The 18,429-nt window shown below is 45.0% G+C and overlaps 1 long non-coding RNA gene across 1 annotated transcript in view; it reads left to right on the plus strand.

Moving 5' to 3' along the window:
• Nucleotides 1–806: 806 nt before the first annotated feature.
• Nucleotides 807–18,429, plus strand: part of LOC139225878 (uncharacterized) — a 131,221-nt gene continuing 113,598 nt past the window's right edge. The window contains exons 1-2 of the long non-coding RNA XR_011587169.1: nt 807–1,092; nt 4,971–5,150. This is a non-coding gene — a long non-coding RNA (uncharacterized lncRNA). The remainder of the gene's footprint in view (nt 1,093–4,970; nt 5,151–18,429) is intronic.

An 18,429-nucleotide genomic window follows, 5' to 3' on the forward strand; every position in this document is an offset into this window, starting at 1 on the left:
ACCTAATTACTGTTGCTTTCTCCCAAATCACTGCACAAGTGAAAATCTATTTTAGTACCATTTACTGTATATTGTCGATATTAATTTCTTCTCAGTAGTTGTGAGACTTTTTTTGTTACATATAGTGAAATCTTTCCCATTGTTTTCAGTGACAAAGTATAAGTGCTGCTCTTCTTACCATTAATTCTGATGATAGACTCCAGCGGGGTCAGGAGCAGAGGTCACAGCTGCATTGGGTTTCTCGCTCCACTGCACTCACAGTGGTCAAACCATGTCAAGCAATATTGTCATAACCACTGTTCCCATTTTTAGGACAGCAGCTGTTGCTGGTGATTCATTTACACCTCCTCCTGACCTATATTTTGTTTCTTCACTTGTCGCATTACCATCCCTTTTGTTATTTAATCTCTCCTGCCTTCCACCCTATCACAGACCTTCCCTTTTGTTCTTTCCTCCCCTCCCTCCGTACTTGCTTAAAACCTGTTACATCTCTAACTTTTTCCAGTTCTGATGAGATCATCAACCTGAAACGTTAACTCTGTTGCTCTCTCCACAGATGCTGCCTGACCTGCCGAGTATTTCCAGCATTTTCTGTTTTTATTCCAGATTTCCAGCATCCGCAGCATTTTACATTTGGCTTTGGTGGCAAGTAATTAGCAATATGCAAAAGATATAATTTGCTCTTTGGGTGCTGGTTAACTCTTTGCATCAGGCACCAGACAGAGATGCATTTGAAAGCTGTCCAAATAAATTCTGCGGATTTTTGAAACCACAGGTTCTGTGACATGCTGCCTTGAATAGTCTAGCTCACACGGTCTATCAAATTTACTTGTATTCTGGCCTCAATGTTAACTGCCCCTGCCCGGGGGAAACCATTCCTTTTCAGCCCCGATCTGGCCAACAGCAATGTCAAATTGCAGGCAGCAGGGCCACCCGTCCCAAGTCAGCGGGGTCCTCTTTAAATATGTAGATCAGGCTCTGATGACATCTGCTATTTTAGCCTGAGGGCTGAGCAGGGATAGAGCAGTAGTGACTTCCTCACCAGGCCAACGCTGCCAGGAATAGCATCCAGGGCTGTAGAGGCCCAGCAAAGTAGGTTTTTAATTTTGTTTGTTTAGTGTCCTGGTGGGCCTGCAGGAGCAGGACCTTGCATATGTAAATCAGACCCGGGAGCTAAAGTAGCTCTTCGGGCTTGTCGCTCACCTTGTCCCCACCCCAATCCCGCATGGAGTTAACAGTGAGGCTAATACAACAATTTTAGTTGGTCTTTTTCAGCCTCTATTCAAATCTTTACTTGTTTTGAATTTGTATTTCTTCAGTTTTTTTGCCTTTCTGATTTTTTTGCTTACACCACCATCTTGCAGTTGCATGAATTCTGTTTGCCAATCATAATAAAATCACAGAGATCCTGCTGACAGTTTTAAACTTCAGGCTAAGGAGTCATTTTAACTTTCATCACCGGGCGCAAAATGGGTGATAGCGAATCGGCTGTCTGTTTCCCACACTGCCCGCTCTTCTTTTCTAGCACAGGCTGCCCATGGAGTAGAGTGGAGCCAGAACGGGCAGGAAAGGTATTGTGGACACGCAGGACTGGCATGTTTACTATGATTGATGTTTAAATGTAAGATATATCTTATGGGGGAGAAATTGGTCTGCTTTGCACCTTCATTAGCACCTGCAGGGGGCAGTAATGAGGTGCTAAGGGGTTACTGATCAGGCGCGGCAAATTCAGCAACGCCCGCGAACCTCCCTGGCGGTTTTGTGCTAGCGCTAACACTTTCCGCCTCGGTCTCTAGCGCCCTGTAGATCGTGACGTCATCGTTATCTCCCCGAATGCAATATTCGCTCCCCGCTCCTGCAGCATCGCCGGGCATAGCGCAGGTGCCGTGGCCCAACTCAGACAGCAGGAAAACTCAGTCACCCCATCATTGGTCCTTCCCTTCAAGCAAGCGTAGGAACCTGTAGAGACGGAAGCGCTGCACGGAACATTGCCCAGCACTCTGCCGATACCGCCCCTCTCACTGCCTTTAACGCTCTAAGGGAAGTGATAGCGCTTGACTTAGTGCTCCACTTCCCTCTTCTGGTGAAGAGGGGAAATCGGCCAAACATTGAGGTAAAATACAACAAAGAAATGAACTCGTCTTGTGTCTCTATGGTGTGACAGAGGCCCCAATATTTACGGGGAGGCAAGGAGGGAACAGGTGTGGGCGGGGACATTTAACAGCAGGATCAGATTACCATTTTTGGTATCCGGCTTGCTGTCAGGCAGGTAGGCATCAGGCAGGAGGCATTGAGGAGGGAGGGAGGGACATCGATGGGGGTGCCTGGGGAGGAGGGGAGAATATGGAGATGATGAAGGCCTATAGAGGAGATCGGGAGTAGATCACAGGCCGGGAAGGACATGGGGGTGGCAAGGAGAAGGTGGTGGCCCAGGAAAGGTGTCAGATCGTGGAGGGATGGGGTCTAATCACCTGGGAGGTTAACAGGTATGCTTGGAGGGCTGGTGGGGAGGGGGAACATTCCTGCTCCTCCTGGCCTACAAGCAGTGCGGGAAAGACAATTACCTGTTCCTTCCAGCAGTCCTCGCCTCCCTTCAGCCCGGGAAACCCAGCCGGCCAGTGTGGAAGGTGGAACAGAGAAAAACTCTTAGGCACGCAGCCTCATTAAGTATTTAACTGAAGGACCCGCCCTGAAAGCGGGTTGGTTGCCCACCCCTGGTCCCGCCTCCGTTAAGTGGGTGAGTTTGAGGCAAGTCAGATTCGGGTTTGAAATTTTTTAAATTTTAACTTCCCACCCAACCCAAATCCACCTGTTTTGAGGGTTAAAATGACCCCCAATGCATCTCTGATTTAACAAAAATCTTTAGCAGTAATGAACATCTCACAAGTGACAATTGCACTACTTCCACAGTTGAGTATGTTTTCCAACCATTTGCTCACTGCCATTAAAACTATTAATGTTAGGAATGTGCTGCCAAGCATATTTAATCAGTTTTCACAACATTTTCAGTAAGTAAAATAGGTGCTAAACATTTAAGGTCAACCTATGAGGTAATTTGTAGCCATTTTGCCGATGTTTAGAGCAGCATTAAAACTTCAATTACAGTAATTTACAGTATGTTTATGAATCTAAAGAAATGATGTGGCCATCAAAGTCAAACTAATAATGAAGAATTAAATTAAAGTTCTTATAGTATTTATTGGGAGTGCAGACTGGCCTTGGACAATGTTGTAGAATCACCATTCAGTGTAGGAGGGTGAGCTTCTTTCAGCAGCATTCCAATGAATGATATAGTCAGCATTCAGTGTGGGAGAGACAAAATGGTTCTGTATTCATTGCTCATTGTAGGTGGGGAACAAAGTGTTGCTGTGGTGAATGTTTGTCAAAGGTGAAGGACACAAAGTGGCCACTGTGGGCGGACAGGACCTAGCGTAGGTTGGAGGAACAAATGGGTGGCAGTCAACACTTTGCATAGGGGAGAACAATATTGGTGTGGTTAGTGCTAAACAAAGGTGGAAACTTGGGATTAGGATAAGAGCATAAGAACATAAGAAATAAGGGCAGGAGTAGGCCATTTGGCCCCTCAAACCTGTTCTGCCATTCAATAAGGTCATGGCTGATCTGATCCTGGCCTCAACTCCACTTCCCCGCCTGTTCCCCATAAACCTTGACTCCTTTATCGTTCAAAAATCTGTCTATCTCCACCTTAAACACATTCAATGACCCAGCCTCCATAGCTCTCTGAGATAGAGAATTCCAAAGATTCACGACCCTCTGAGAGAAGAAATTCCTCCTCATCTCCGTTTTAAATGGGCGGCCCCTTGTTCTGAAACAAGGATCATGATGCCAACTTCTTTTCTTTTTGAACATTAACAAGGGTCAAACAACTTTGGATCTAGTATTCAGAGAATGGTACTCCAGAGATTCACGATATGAAATGCCATATTCCACAATCTTTAACCAATACTTAGCAGACTGTTGAGAGCTTGACACGAAACTAGGTGGAGTGTTGAATTCCCAGAGCTGTCTGTCACTTGAATTCAGAAGACTTTCATCAGCATTGCAAAGAATGTTTAGATGAAATGGAATGAAAGAATCCACCTGACAGGGAGATGCTGATACAGCACTGTCTGAAAGATGGTTGCTGAAATAGCCTAGTGGCAGTTATGGACAAGTTCGCTCGCTATTCCTCTGTCGAGGATAAGTGGTGACAAGTTGTCCGATGTTGTGAAAATGGAACTCAAACTGATGCAGGGAATCCAGCCAGTGTTACTAAACAATTTGTATTTAACTAATTCATCAATCCTGTGGTCTAAAGTTCCAGTTCTCTGACCACTAATGGGCCTTGTATAATCATTTAGGGGGATTGTTGTGCTTTGATATTATCTCTAAATGGCAACTTATCCGTTTGTGATTTAGAGCTGATATGTTCACTTGGAAAACTGGTTGGAGAATTCCCGGTGGATTTCACAGAGGACATTTTCTCTGACCTTTGGACCAGTCTTCCTCCAGGGAAAGAATTCTCGCGAACCATTATATCCCTTACACTGACCTGGTAATGGGAAGTACATTTATCATTGTGACAGGTCCCGAGCTCCCACCTGTCATTGGAACTCTCTGCGATCAAACAGAGGTCGGCAGATGCTAATTAATAATGGCCTCACATCTAGAGTTAGATTGAGTAATAAGGATAGCAGCTGCCACATAATGGGTTCTAATCAGTGCAGCAACATGGTAGTTTGAAATGTTAATTTTGTCCTTCTTTGAAACTGCATGGTCTCTCTGTCCAGAAGTCGGTAGTTTTGTTGCAAATAATCTGTATTCAGTAATTAAAATTTTGAATGATAGTGGCCTTATATGCAGCTCAGACTTTCCATGCTTCATCTAATAATTTCATTCGCATTTTTATTTAAACCAACAGAAGAGTATTGTAGAGCACTGTCCTTAAATTAGTCATTATCTTTCAACAGTCATGCCCATTGCAAATTACTGGCCTGCAAACAAGCCATGCACCGAATGGCTAGGCCCAAGTCGCACCCAATATTGGGCCGAGGACCTCAATTCCAGTGAGACTGGCAAGATAGAAACACATGCTGGGCATCCCCGAGTAGCTTGCCGATGAAGAGGGCGTTGAATCTCAAGCCATGGCGGTAGGTTGTTAAAAGGAAATCGATCAGGGGGGGCGAATAGGAAAGGGAGGGTGATCAGGGTTTCAGGATGGGGGAGTCGAGGTGTTCTAAGGCTACATCCTTGGGTATCAATTGTCAGCTCCTGAACTTATTTCATTAACTGTTGAAATGTCTGTGGTATGAGCTTGCTCAGGAAGCTGCTCACTCTTCTGAATAGTTCCTTTTTGTTGTACTTCAGGATCAACAGGAACTCCTCCCCATTCACTTCGTGACTGCCTTCCAAAATCTACCCAAAATGGTATGATGTCTGGGCCCCTGAACATCATTCGTGAGGGGTCCAAAGGTCATTGGTTTGGTTGGGTTAATCTTGTCAAGTACAGCAGCATTCATTGCTGGCAAACCATCTGGTTTCTGCACTGGCTAATATGAGCTGGAAATCAAGGAGAAAGTCCCAGTCATATCGCTATGTGCCCTCTGGCTTGAGCAATTTCTACTGCTCTCCCTTGAAACCACACATCATACTGTCCTCACAGTTTCCTTTGATGCTAGTCTTGGTGCTTTTACTTTCAGAAATGGTCTCTGAATCATTCTGCTCAGGCTTTACCACAGGCATGATTCTCAATTAGGTTTACACACTCTAGACAATATAATTCTATTGATATCCTTTTCTATAGGGCAGTACTCAGGAATTACAATTTTTGGATTCACCCCCTACTTCACATGAAGGTGTACTTGGATTCTCTTTGATATACCAAGTTTCAGATTGACTAAGGGCTTGTACTCTTCCATGAGGAGGAGGAGAGGAAGTGTAATGTGGCAGTTGTAGGGGATTCTACTATTAGGGGGACAGATAGAATGGTAACAGCACTGAAGGAGTCCATTTAGCCCATCAGGCCCATGACAGCTGTCTGCAACAGCACTTCAGCTAGTCCCACTCCCTCATAGCATCCTTTGTTAGCAAGATCGAGAGTCCCACATGGTATGTTACCCACCTGGTGCCAAGGTGAGGGACATCTCGAACCGGCTTGAAAGGATATTGGAGAGGGAGGGGGAGGATCCAGTCATTGTGGTCCATGTTGGGAACAACAATATATGGAAGAGATCCTGTTTGGGGAGCACCAGGCACTAGCAGCTAAATTAAAGAACAGGACCTCAAGGGTTATAATCTCTGGAATATTACCTAAGCCACATGCAAATTGGTATAGGGAGAAGAAGATTAGGGAAGTGAACACATGGTTAAAGGAGTGGTGTGGGAAAGAGGGCTTCCATTTCCTGGTGCACTGGCACCAGTACTGGGACAGGAAGAAACTGTACCATTGGGTCGAGCTCCACCTGAACTGGTCTGGGAGCGGAGTCCTAGCGGAAAGGATAAATAGGGCGGTGACAAGGATTTTAAACTAGTAAATGGGAGGGAGGGATCGGGTGGAAATTGTAGCACAAATAGTAGTTCAACAACAAACGAAATGGAAGAGAGTAGAGTAACAGTCAGAAATTCTGCTTTAGGCACTACATGTAAAGGGGAAATTAAAAGATGTAAAGTGATTCAGCCAGGAGTGAGAAATAAGAAACATGTGAGCAAACACTAGGGGGCCGACGCTGGGTTTGGAGCGCATAATTCGAATTGGATGGGTTTTTTGCGCTGGCGCAGAATTGGCCTTTTTGAGGAAAAAAACGTGTATCACGCAAACGGAGCGTTCGTACGGCGGGGCTTGATGCTCAGGGCCGCGCTCAGCACATCAGCGCAGCGCCGGTGACGTCAGCTCGATGCAGACCTGCCGCGTCACGCTAACGCACCACAACGTCCCGCCCCCTCTTTTCAAGGGGAGGGCTGCTGCGAACTCTGCAGCCTCTTTAGTGGCACCCACCCAAGAGGAGGTGCCGGTTTGCATGTTGGTAGCCAGGCCACACCAGCGGCCGCCACTGAAAATTCTGCAGACAGTAAAAAGATGGCGGTCGCCGCACTACCACCTCCCCTTTAAGGGCGGCCGGCCGGGGTGCCATCGCACCGAGAAGCTGTCGGTGGCATCGCCGCCATGCCGACCTCGCGTCCTGCGGGGCAATATCCCCCGAGGGGCGCAAAGGGATCGACACAGGACGATTAGAGGCCCCAGGGGCAAGTCCGCGCAGGTCAATGTGGCCGCTGTGCCCGCGCACTAACTCATTCGTGTTCCGCTAGCGCCGGCCAGCAGTGCTAACTGGCCCTGGGCAAAGGGGCAATTTTGGCCACTAGAGCTGAAGGACAGGCTAGGGTGTGTGGCCCAAATAAGCATTCTTTATAAAAATGCACGGAATATAAGGAATAAATTGAATGAACTGTAGGCACAAATTCAAATTGGAGGGTATGACATGGTAGCCATTACTGAGATATGGCTGCAAGATGGCCAGGACTGGGAACTAAATATACCAGGTTATAACGTCTACAGGAAAGATAGGGAAAATGGCCAGGGGGGCAGGAGTAGCCTTAAGGATGAAATTACTTCTATGATAAGAGAGGATATAGCGAGAGGTAAACAGGCAGTGGAGACTTTATGGATAGAATTAAGACATAGGAAAGGACTTAAGCGTGTAGCAGGAGTTATGTATTTGCCCCCTGATAGCAGTGGCTGCAAGTGCTAGATTGTATAAATGCAGAGATTAGGCCAGAGTGTAGTAAAGGCAGAAAGGTTTTAATGGGAGATTTCAACTTTCATCTAGATTGGGATAAGCAGACTAGTACCTGTCAGAAAGGAAATAACTTTCTTGAGTGTGTACGGGATAGTTTTCTACAACTATGGGGGGAAAATTGAGATTGGAGGCTTCCTTTGCAAAAACGCCTCCGACCTGAAAAAAATCTATGTAAATACCTGGTGGTCCTGGAGGACCATAGGATCCCGGTGTGAGTCCGAGATTCACTGCGCAGCGCTGGGAAGATGTCTTTCAGGTACATACGTACATGCTGGTGATACGTGGGCCTGGACCACCAATCACTATGCAGTATTCTCATTACTAGCAATGAGAATAATGCCTGAAAACACTGAAACACAGCATATTTAAAATTAATTAAAATTAAATGTAATTAAACGTTTTAGAATTTTTTAAAAAATGTGTTTTAATAGGGTTAAAAATAAACTTACTTTAATGGACAGGGTTTTTAATATAAAAATTAGTGTATAAATTAATTTTTATATGTTTTAAAAGTGCTATGCTGGTAAAAGTAAGCTATACGCCTGCTTTTACCAGACGTAAAACTTGAAGGACATTCGCTGGGCATGAGTTGGGCAAATAGCCCAATCTCTCCCGCGCAGATGTCCTTCTCCCAGGGATGTGGAGGATCTGTCTTTAGAAATCTTGACAGATCGGAAAAGCCGTTTTTTGGTGCATGTGCATCGCAGCCCAAAAAAACGGCTTTTGCGAGGCCTCAGCGGGTCCATGCGCACTTCGTACGGACTCAGCAAGGCAAGAATTTTTGGCCCAATATGTCTCAGAGACAACAAGGGGGCATGCCATGTTGGATTTAGTAATGAGTAATGAGCTAGATTTAATTAACAGCCTAACGGTGTGAGAACATTTATCCAATAGTGATCATAACATGATCGACTTCAACATAGCAGTTCAAAGGGAGAAACAAGAAACAGCTACGAAAATTCTAGATTTGGGTAAGGCCGACTTCAACGGGATGAGACAGAGATTTTCCACAGTAAACTGGACAAACCTGTTAATGGGTAAAATGACAGAAGATCAGTGGTAGATATTCAAAAAAAATTCAAGGCGTTATAGAACCAGTTGATGGCCCCAATTCTCCCCATAAAAATAAATGCATACACTGACCTGTACGCACGTTTCATTGTAGACCGTCTGCGAGGAAAAAAAAATCCCAAGTTTCCGGCAAACATCCTGGCACGCCAGTGCTATCCGAGTCGCTCTCAGGGGGCAGTGCTTAGAGTGTGCACCTAAAACGCACATGCGCAGAAGAAAAAAGAAATCTGTGCATGCACAGTAGAAGAGAAAACAGAATCAGCACGTGTGGGGACTGTGTGAATCCATTGGTGGCAGAGGTGGATTTGCAGGTAGGAAACATAGCTTCAATCACGAGATGGCTGCAAGAGGAGGGCACAGTGAAGGCGAAAGGGGCAGAGACAGAGAAGGGGAAGATGTAAGGGCCAAGAGATTTCTTGCAGAAGGAATTGAGCCTCTGGTAGACTTCATTGAGAATAGATGGGAAGTTCTTGAAAACAAGGGGAGCTTTGGTAAAAAGAAACTCTGTACTCGCAAAAGTTTGGGACCCGGTCACAGTTGAGTATAATGGAATGTCCATCACCCCGAGAATCGATGCACAGCTGAAAAAGAAGTGGCAGGGCCTCGGACAAGCAGTGACTGTAAGTAGTCATTTATATTTACATTTATTTAGGTTTTAAAATACATTTATAGTTATGCACTGCAATAACATCTGTAAATGTGGTTCGTGTGTGCGTGTGCTCAAAAGGTTCCATTTTCATCTTTGCAGAAGATGGTGTCACAGATCAACTGAGAACGGTCACAAACTGGAGGAGGTCCACCAAGTAGGCTGCAAATAACAGCCGTGGAGCAGAGGATAGCGTATCTGATTAAATGTTACAGGACAAGACCAACCATCAACACGGAAGCTGGCCCCAGTTTTCCAATAGAGGGTAAGCCCTTCAAATGGCACAGTCTGGGTTGGCTAAATGCTGTGTACTGCGTGTGCTGCCTACGCTTCTCCTTCCACAATGTTGCTAACCAAGCATCTATCTTTTGTTTCGCAGATGTTGAGCATCAGGAGGAGTCGGAAGGTGCACCTGAAGTTGAAGAGCAGCATTTTCAGGAAACTGCCACTCTAGATATTTCAAATCAGGAGAATGATGGGCAGCAAGAAGACGTCAATGATGAGATGGTTACCCTGGATTTGGAGATGGTGAACCCCTCGAGGATTCCAAGCCCTTTCCTGAGTGTATCAACCGACGGGACATTTCTAGGTGTGCTGTCTGAGGCTGTGGGTCCCAGTGTGTCGCAGCAAGCCACACCTGCAGGACGTCAAAGGAGGGTGGAAGGGAGATGCAGAAACACAGGATTCAGAGAATATAGGACATCTTGTGGGGATGAGTGGGGAGAAAATCCAACAATCGCGATTGCTCCTGGAAGCCTTCGGTGGGGTGAGGGTAGAGTTAGGGGGACTAAGAGATGAAGTAGCCACACTGGCTGGAGGAATGGGTGAGGTGAGGGGAGAAATTGCAGGACTGTCATTACAGGTGGAAAGATTTTCAGGACAGATGACAGAGGCAGTAGCAGCAATAGGGGGGCTCACCCAGGCTGTCATTGATGCGAGGAACATTTTCTACTCCGCACCAAAATCAGGGGTTGATCCAGAGGCTGAGGATGATTACGAAGAGGAACCTGGGCCTTCCACAATAACACATTTTGGTTCTGTCCCTATCGTGGCCCAACAGCAAGAAACGCCGCGTCGGAAAAAATACAGATTAAACCTCGGGTTAATAGGGGCGAGGAAGCAGAAGTCTGCAACAATGGGCACATGCAGGGGTCGCGGCATCTACTGGGGCAGGACTGGCGCACAGTGCTAAGGAGGAGGAGAGATGGCTTGTATGTTTGTTGGTTTGTTTATTGATTGTTCTTTTCAAAGTTTGCCACGTAATTCATTAAAGTTTTTAAAGTTATGAAAGTTTAAAGTTAAGTTATGTTAAGCTAAGTACAACTGTTTTATACAAATGTTTAATAAACATATTTATTTTGGACTTTTAACCTGACTTCTGCACTTCATTTTTTAATGCAGCACTACTAAATATTTTGGATAAAGGAACGGACTGAACATGTCAAATGTCCCCATTCCTTGTAACCGATAAGTTTAAATAATACAGGAGCAGGTTCCAGTACAACGGTGTTCATGGATCCTGACTTGTTCTGGGTCACTGATATATGCAAATCAGGAGCATGGTGCATGTATCAGTGACCCTGGCCCAGTCTAGGTCCATGAACACCTTAGTACAGGTACATGCCCCTGTTTCATTTAAACATAGTTCACAATGAATGAGGCCATTTGACATGTTGACATGTTGAATCCGTTGACATGTTGGGATCATTAAGAACATCTGATTGGGAATTAAGTTGTCGTTAGGCACCTCCTGTTATTACGGAGCTTTAAATGCAGCAACCAGCTTTTCAATTACACCTTTAACATTTAAAAACGTCTCAAGGTACTTCACACATTGTGTACTCAGACCTTAACGGACATCCAGCCGAGAAAGGAGCTATTAGGAGGGTTGACGAAAATCAGGGTCAGAGAGATGGGTTTGTGAGGGTCTTAAAGAAGGAGAGGGAGGCGGCGAGGTTCAGGAGTAAATTCCTGAATGTGGGGCCTAGTCGGTTGAAGGCACGGCTGCCAATGGCAGGTCAAGAGAGAAAAGAATGTCGAGTACTGGTGGGAATTTTGGGGCTAGAGGAGGTTAGAGTGTTAGGGCGGCTAAGGTCATGAGGAACTTAAAAATAGGGAATTATAAATTGGAGGTGTCTTTGGATCAGCAGCCAATGTAGGGCAGGGGTGATGGGTCAGCAGGACTATATGCAGCTGAGTTTTGGATGAGCTAAAGATTAAAGGAGGATGTAAGCCCATCTAGAAGAATATTGCAATCGTTGAGTCTGGACTTGAACAAGGTACACATTAGGATTTCAGCTGATGGGCTAAGGCAAGAGTAGAGGTCATCAAAGGCAGTCCCCGAAATCTAAAAGTGAGTTCTCAGGTGGCTGTACAGTCCAATGTGGGGATTACAGGTGGGATAGATATTCATTGAAGGAAAGGGTGGGTGGGACTGATTTGCCGCACGCTCCTTCCGCTGCCTGCGTTTGATTTCTGCATGCTCTTGGCGACGAGACTCGAGGTGCCGAACGCCCTCCCAGATGCTCTTCCTCCACTTAGGACGGTCTTTGGCCAGGGATTCCCAGGTGTCGGTGGGGATGTTGCACTTTGTCAAGGAGGCTTTGAGGTTGTTCTTGAAACGTTTCCTCTGCCCACCTGGGGATCGCCTGCCGTGTAGGAGTCCCGAGTAGAGCACTTGCTTAGGGAGTCTTGTGTCGGGCATGCGGAGCTGGTTGAGTGTGGTCAGTGCTTCGATGCTGGGGATGTTGGCCTGAGAACACTGACATTAGGAGTCATGTGGAGATAGGCTTCAAAACAAGGTATAAAACATACTTATAAGGTTGATCAGACCCTATTCCATTGTGTAAAGACATGTTTACGCTAATTTAATATCCCTTCAAATATATTATTGTTTACTATTGAGCACTTAAGCATTCCAACACTGTATTAAAACATTACAAATTTTAGGGGGACTATTTAATAAATAAAATTTAATGTCCAGTCTTTAATAAAAATGACTGATGGTTTCCTATGTGCCTGGAGCGTCTTGCACTGTCTTGTGTGGAGGACCTTCGGCCGGGGATAGCAGCGGGTCGAATTGGTTGCATGGAGGATTGGGAGAAGGCTGCCCTTTATGTTTTTGAGTTGAAGACTCCTATTCATCTCGTGATTTTGCCCACCGTGTGGATTTAGAAGGCTTCCCTGGACTTAAGGAGCATCGTAGAAAATTTTGAGCCACTTGGGACATCGATGGAAAAGGTGGTGAAGATTTAGGTTTTATTTGAATCGTTACAGTTCTATCATCGAAGGAGTAGCATCAATGGTAAGTTTTCTTTTATCTGTTTAATTTTTAAAGTTCCATAAAGTTGATGTTTTATTTTTAAAGTTCCATTAAGTTTTTGTACAATAGCCAGGGAGTCCCTTTGACCGGGGATAGGAGCAGGCCAGTGAGGATTTCTTTAACTTCAGGTAATGCTTTTTCCTACGATGTTTTTAGTGTCTGTGCGTCGATATTAAAAATATCGTTGATGAGGAAAGTTGGCTCGATGGCCCGATATGTATGCTACTTTTAAACGTACACCAGCGCCAGAATGAATGGCGCCAAACATTCTGGCGCTGGTAGTCGACACCAGCGCCCCAACATTGTGGAATCTTTAAACTAAGCTTCAGTACCAGAAAAGTTGCTGGGTACCGAAAAAACGGCACCCAGGGAAGCCTTCTAAATCCACACGGTGGGCAAAATCACGAGATGAATAGGAGTCTTCAACTCAAAAACATAAAGGGCAGTAGAGCTCTTGCCCCTATATCTCTGAGGGGCAAGAGCTCTACTGCCAAAAAAACAGCTATGGACGATAAAGAGGTAAGGGACAGCATAAACCTAAAAGAAAAAGCATACAAAAATACAAATAATAGCACAGATCCCGGCGAATGGGAAAGGTACCAGGAACAGCAAAGGGTCACAAAACAGACAGTAAGAGCTACAATAAGGGAGCATGAAAAGAAACTTGCAAGGAATATCAAAATCAACACACAGAATTTTTACAATTATATTAGGAAAAAAAGAGGGTAGTCAGGAGCAACGTTGGCCCCTTAAACACAGAAGGAGGTAATATAGTCGATGATAATAAGGAAATGGCAGACATGTTGAATAATTACATTGCGTCAGTATTTACAGTCGAGGATGAGGATAGCATACCAGAAATCCCAAGGAAACTAATATTGAATCAGGGACACAATGAAATTAATGGAAGTAAAGTAATAGTAATGAAGAAAATAATGGCACTAAGGAGTGACAAATCCCCAGGGCCAGATGGTTTCCATCCCAGGGTTTTAAAGGAAGTAGGTGAGCACATTGCAGATGCCCTAACTATAATCTTCTAAAGTTCTCTCAATTCAGGAACCGTCCCTTTAGATTGGAAACTTGTGCATATCACTTCGCTATTTAAGAATCATCATCATAGGCGATCCCTCGTATTGAGGATGACTTGCTTCCACGCCGAAAAGGGATGAGTTCACAGGTGTTTCAATGAAGGACCTGATATTCCAGGTCCCGAACTACATGTTGAAGGGTGGAAGATGCCTCTGCGTGGATTTTTTTAACGTGTGGTGGCCATTGCACACCAGCCACCACACGGGCTTGACAGAGCTAGGTCTTGGTCCAGTGGCAAGGATTAACCAAGATGACTGGAGACCAGCTCTGCTGCACAGACCTAGTGTGCACACATATCACAGTGTGGGCTGGCCCGTGCTGCCCATGGGCCCTCGCCTCTTCTGGGCCCCGAACTCACGCCTCTCATTGGCCCTGATCACATCGTTCCATGATCACTTGCTGCTCCTGCTATACCTGCCCACACTCCAATCAGCAACCTGGACCTTGGTGACGTCCAATCCAATCGCCCTCTTCACAGCCATTGCTCTCCAGCACGCGCTGTACCTTGAAGACCCCAACCTGCTGATGGTCCTTGCAGAATGGCGAGAGAGGGAAACCAGGAAATTATAGACCGGTTATCCTAATATCCGCTATCGGGAATATGCTAGAGTCTATGGGACTTAAATTCATCGACACAGCGCCCACTACTGCCCGCTTACCACCGAAAAATACAAGTTTCGTCAAAAAAAAGGTACATTCCGCCGACATACCACCTGGCAGAAGTTTCATGAGTGACATGCCGCCACCTCCTGCCCATGCAGACTGCCCACATACCACCCAAAAGTGCAAGTTTCATGACATACCGCCGACATACCACCGGAACTGCATACCGTCCTGGAGAAGGTGCTTTTAAGTGTATCTTAAGTGGGCAGTATGGACACAGAGCTGACAGGTTTGTTTGATATTATACAGATCTTTATAGTTCTCCACAGTTTGATGTATTTTTAAAAGGATTGTAGTATTTTTTAATGTTAGGCAATAATATAAATAGTCTAATAAAGCCTTACTTACTCCTTTATTAATGAACTATAATAAAAAATGTATTAGTCTCACTCACCTCCCCCATTCTCTCCTCCTCCCCCCCCCCCCCCAAGTCTCACTCACCTCCCCAGTCTCTTCCCCCCCCCCCAGTCTCTCCCTACCTCACTCACGCCCCCAGTCTCTCTCCCCCCACCCCCACTCTCCCCCCCCCCCCTTCCAGTCTCTTCCCCTCCCTCCCCCCAGTCTCTCTCACTCACCCCACACAGTGATCTCAGGACAGCAGTCTCTGGCCTCTTGTTGGTGCTTCTCGGGGGGGCGGAGCTTGACAGCCGCGCGCGCATGCGCACAACTCAGGAGCCGATGATTCCCGAGTCGAAAGGCCTCCTCAGCCCACCACCGCCTGCTGCACTCCGCCACCGCCCGCTGCACTCTGCTCTCCTTACCGCTGAGAAAAGCGGGATGAATCCCCCGCCCACTCGACCCCAGCGGTATCGGGTGGTAAAGAATCACGCACTGCCTGGGGACCGCAGAGAAACAGACGGAACTTGGCTTTGATCAAATTCGGGCCCTATAATTAAGCATAGGGTGACTGAACACCTCAAAAATTTTCAGTTGATCAGAGCCAGCCAGCTTGGATTTGTGAAAGGCAGGTCATATCTGACAAACCTAATTGAATTTTTTGAAGAGGTGACTAAAGTAGTGGACAGGAGAATGTCTATGGATGTTATTTATATGGACTTCCAGAAGGCATTTGATAAAGTCCCACATGAGAGACTGTTAACTAAGGTAGAAGTCCATGAAATTGAGGGCAAATTATTGACCTGGTTAGGAAATTAGCTGAGCAGCAGGAGACAGAGAGTAGGGATATTGGGCAGGTACTCAAATTGGCAGGATGTGACTAGTGGTGTCCTGCAGGGTTTTGTGTTGGGGCCTCAACTATTCACAATATTTATTAACGATTTAGATGATGGTATAGAAAGTCATATATCCACATTTGCCAATGATACAAAGGTAGGCAGCATTGTAGGCAGTGTAGATGAAAGCATAAAAGTACAGGGGATTTCGACAGATTAGTGAATAGGCAAAACTGGGTAAATGGATTTCAATGTAGGCAAATGTGACGTCATCCACTTTGAAAGAAAGAAAGACTTGCATTTATATAGTGCCTTTCACGACCATCAGACGTCTCAAAGAGCTTTATAGCCAATGAAGTACTTTTGGAGTATAGTCAATGTTGTAATGTGGGAAACGCAGCAGCCAATTTGCACACAGAAAGCTCACACAAACAGCAATGTAATAATGACCAGATAGTCTGTTTTTGTTATGTTGAGTGAGGGATAAATATTGGCTAGGACACCGGGGATAACTCCCCTGCTCTTCTGTGAAATAGTGCCATGGGATCTTTTACATCCACCTGAGAGAGCAGATGTTTAACGTCTCATCCAAAAGATGGTACCTCCGACAGTGCAGTACTCCCTCAACACTGCACTGGACTGCATCTTTCAGCCTAGATTTCCCTGGTGTGGAACTTGAACCCACAACCTTCTGACTCAGAGATGAGTTTGCTACCTACTGAGCCAGAGCTGACACTTTGAACCTAAAAAGGATAGAACAGAGTAGTTCTAAATAGTGAAAAGCTAAAGACAGTGGAGGTCCAAAGAGACTTGGGGTCCAGATATACAGATCATTAAAATGTCATGAACAGGTACATAAAATAATCAAAAAGGCTGGCCTTTATATCTAGAATACAAGGGGATAGATGTTGTGCTGCAGCTAGACAAAACCTGGGTTTGACCACACCTGGAGTACTGTGAGCAGTTCTGGGCACCACACCTTAGGAAGGATATATTGGCCTTGAAGGGAGTGCAGAGTGGGTTTACCAGAATGAAACCTGGACTTCAAGGGTTCAATTACAAGGAGATAGAGTGTAGATAGAGAGAAACTATTTCCTCTGGTTGGGGATTCTAGGACCATAATGGATTTCTATGCATAGTCTAAAAATTAGAGCCAGACCTTTCAGGAGTCGAATTAGGAAACACTTCTACACACAAAGGATGGTAGAAGTTAGGCACTCTCTTCCGCAAACAGCAATTGATGCTATATCAATTGTTAATTTTAAATCAGAGATTGATAGCTTTTTGTTAACCAGAGGTATTAAGGGATATGGGCCAAAGGCGGGTATATGGAGCTCGGTCTCCGATCAGCCATGATCTCATTGAATGGCGGAACAGGCTCGAGGGGCTCAATGGCCTACTTTTGTTCTTATGTTCCCAAGTCTGCGGGCCTTTGGTGGTGTTCTTTCTAACATTGGCCCAGGCTACAAACACAATCCCAGCTCAACAATAAAAAAACCCTTGCTCTTAACTACAGTTTCAGACAATTATTTCATCAGATTTATGTATTTTGCTTGGACATTTTTTCCACGGGATTGGCAATGGACGTCCTGAATAACTTCTCAGTAAAATATCATTTTTTTGTAGGACAATTTTTTGAAATTTTTTAAATGTTTTCCTCATATATATTTACTTAACCTTCTATTCCCTTCATCCTCATATGCTTATCTAGCCTCCCCTTAAATGCATCGATACTATTCGCTTCAACCACTCCCGGTGGTAGTGAGTTCTACATTCTCACCACTGTCTGGGTAAAGAAGTTTCTTCTGAATTCCCTATTGGATTTTTTGGTGACTATCTTGTATTGATGGCCGCTAGTTATGCTCTTCCCCACAAGTGGAAACATTCTCTATGTATCTACTCTATCAAAATCTTTCATAATTTTAAAGACCTTTATTAGGCCACCCCTCAGCCTTCATTTTTCAAATGAAAAGAAACCAAGCCTGTTTATCCTTTCCTGATATGTAAACCCTCGCATTTCTGGTATCATCCTTGTAAATCTCTGCACCCTCTCCAGTGCCTCTATATCCTTTTTATAATATGGCAACCAGAATTGTTCAATACAAGTTTAGCATAACTTCACTACTTTTCAATTTTAGCCCTCTACAAATAACCCCAGTGCCTGGTTTACTTTTTATGGCCTTGTTAACCTGTGTTGCTACTTTTAGTGATTTGTGTATTTGTACTCCAAGATCCCTTTTCTCCTCAACCCCACCCAGACTCACACCCTCTAAGTAATGTGATCTTCCTATTCTTCCTACCAAAATGTACTACCTCACATTTATCTGTGTTGAATTTCATTTCCCAATTATATGCCCATTCTGCAAGTTTATAAATGTCCTCCTGTAATTTGTTGCAGTCCTCCTCAGTATTAACTATCCCCCCCCCCCAATTTCGTGTTATCCGCAAATTTAGAAATTGTGTTTTTGATTCCAAGGTCTAAATCATTAATATAAATTGTGAACAGTGGTCCCAGCACTGATCCTTGTGAACACCATTACCCACCTTCTGCCACTGTGAAAAGCTACCCTTTATCTCTACTCTATGCTTTCTGTCTTGAAGCCAGATGGCTATCCATTCTGCTACTTGTCCCCTGATTCATTAGTCTATAATGTGGTACCTTATCAAAGGCCT

The sequence above is a fragment of the Pristiophorus japonicus genome, chromosome 15 (genome assembly GCF_044704955.1).
Source record: "Pristiophorus japonicus isolate sPriJap1 chromosome 15, sPriJap1.hap1, whole genome shotgun sequence".
Lineage (NCBI taxonomy): Eukaryota > Metazoa > Chordata > Chondrichthyes > Pristiophoridae > Pristiophorus > Pristiophorus japonicus.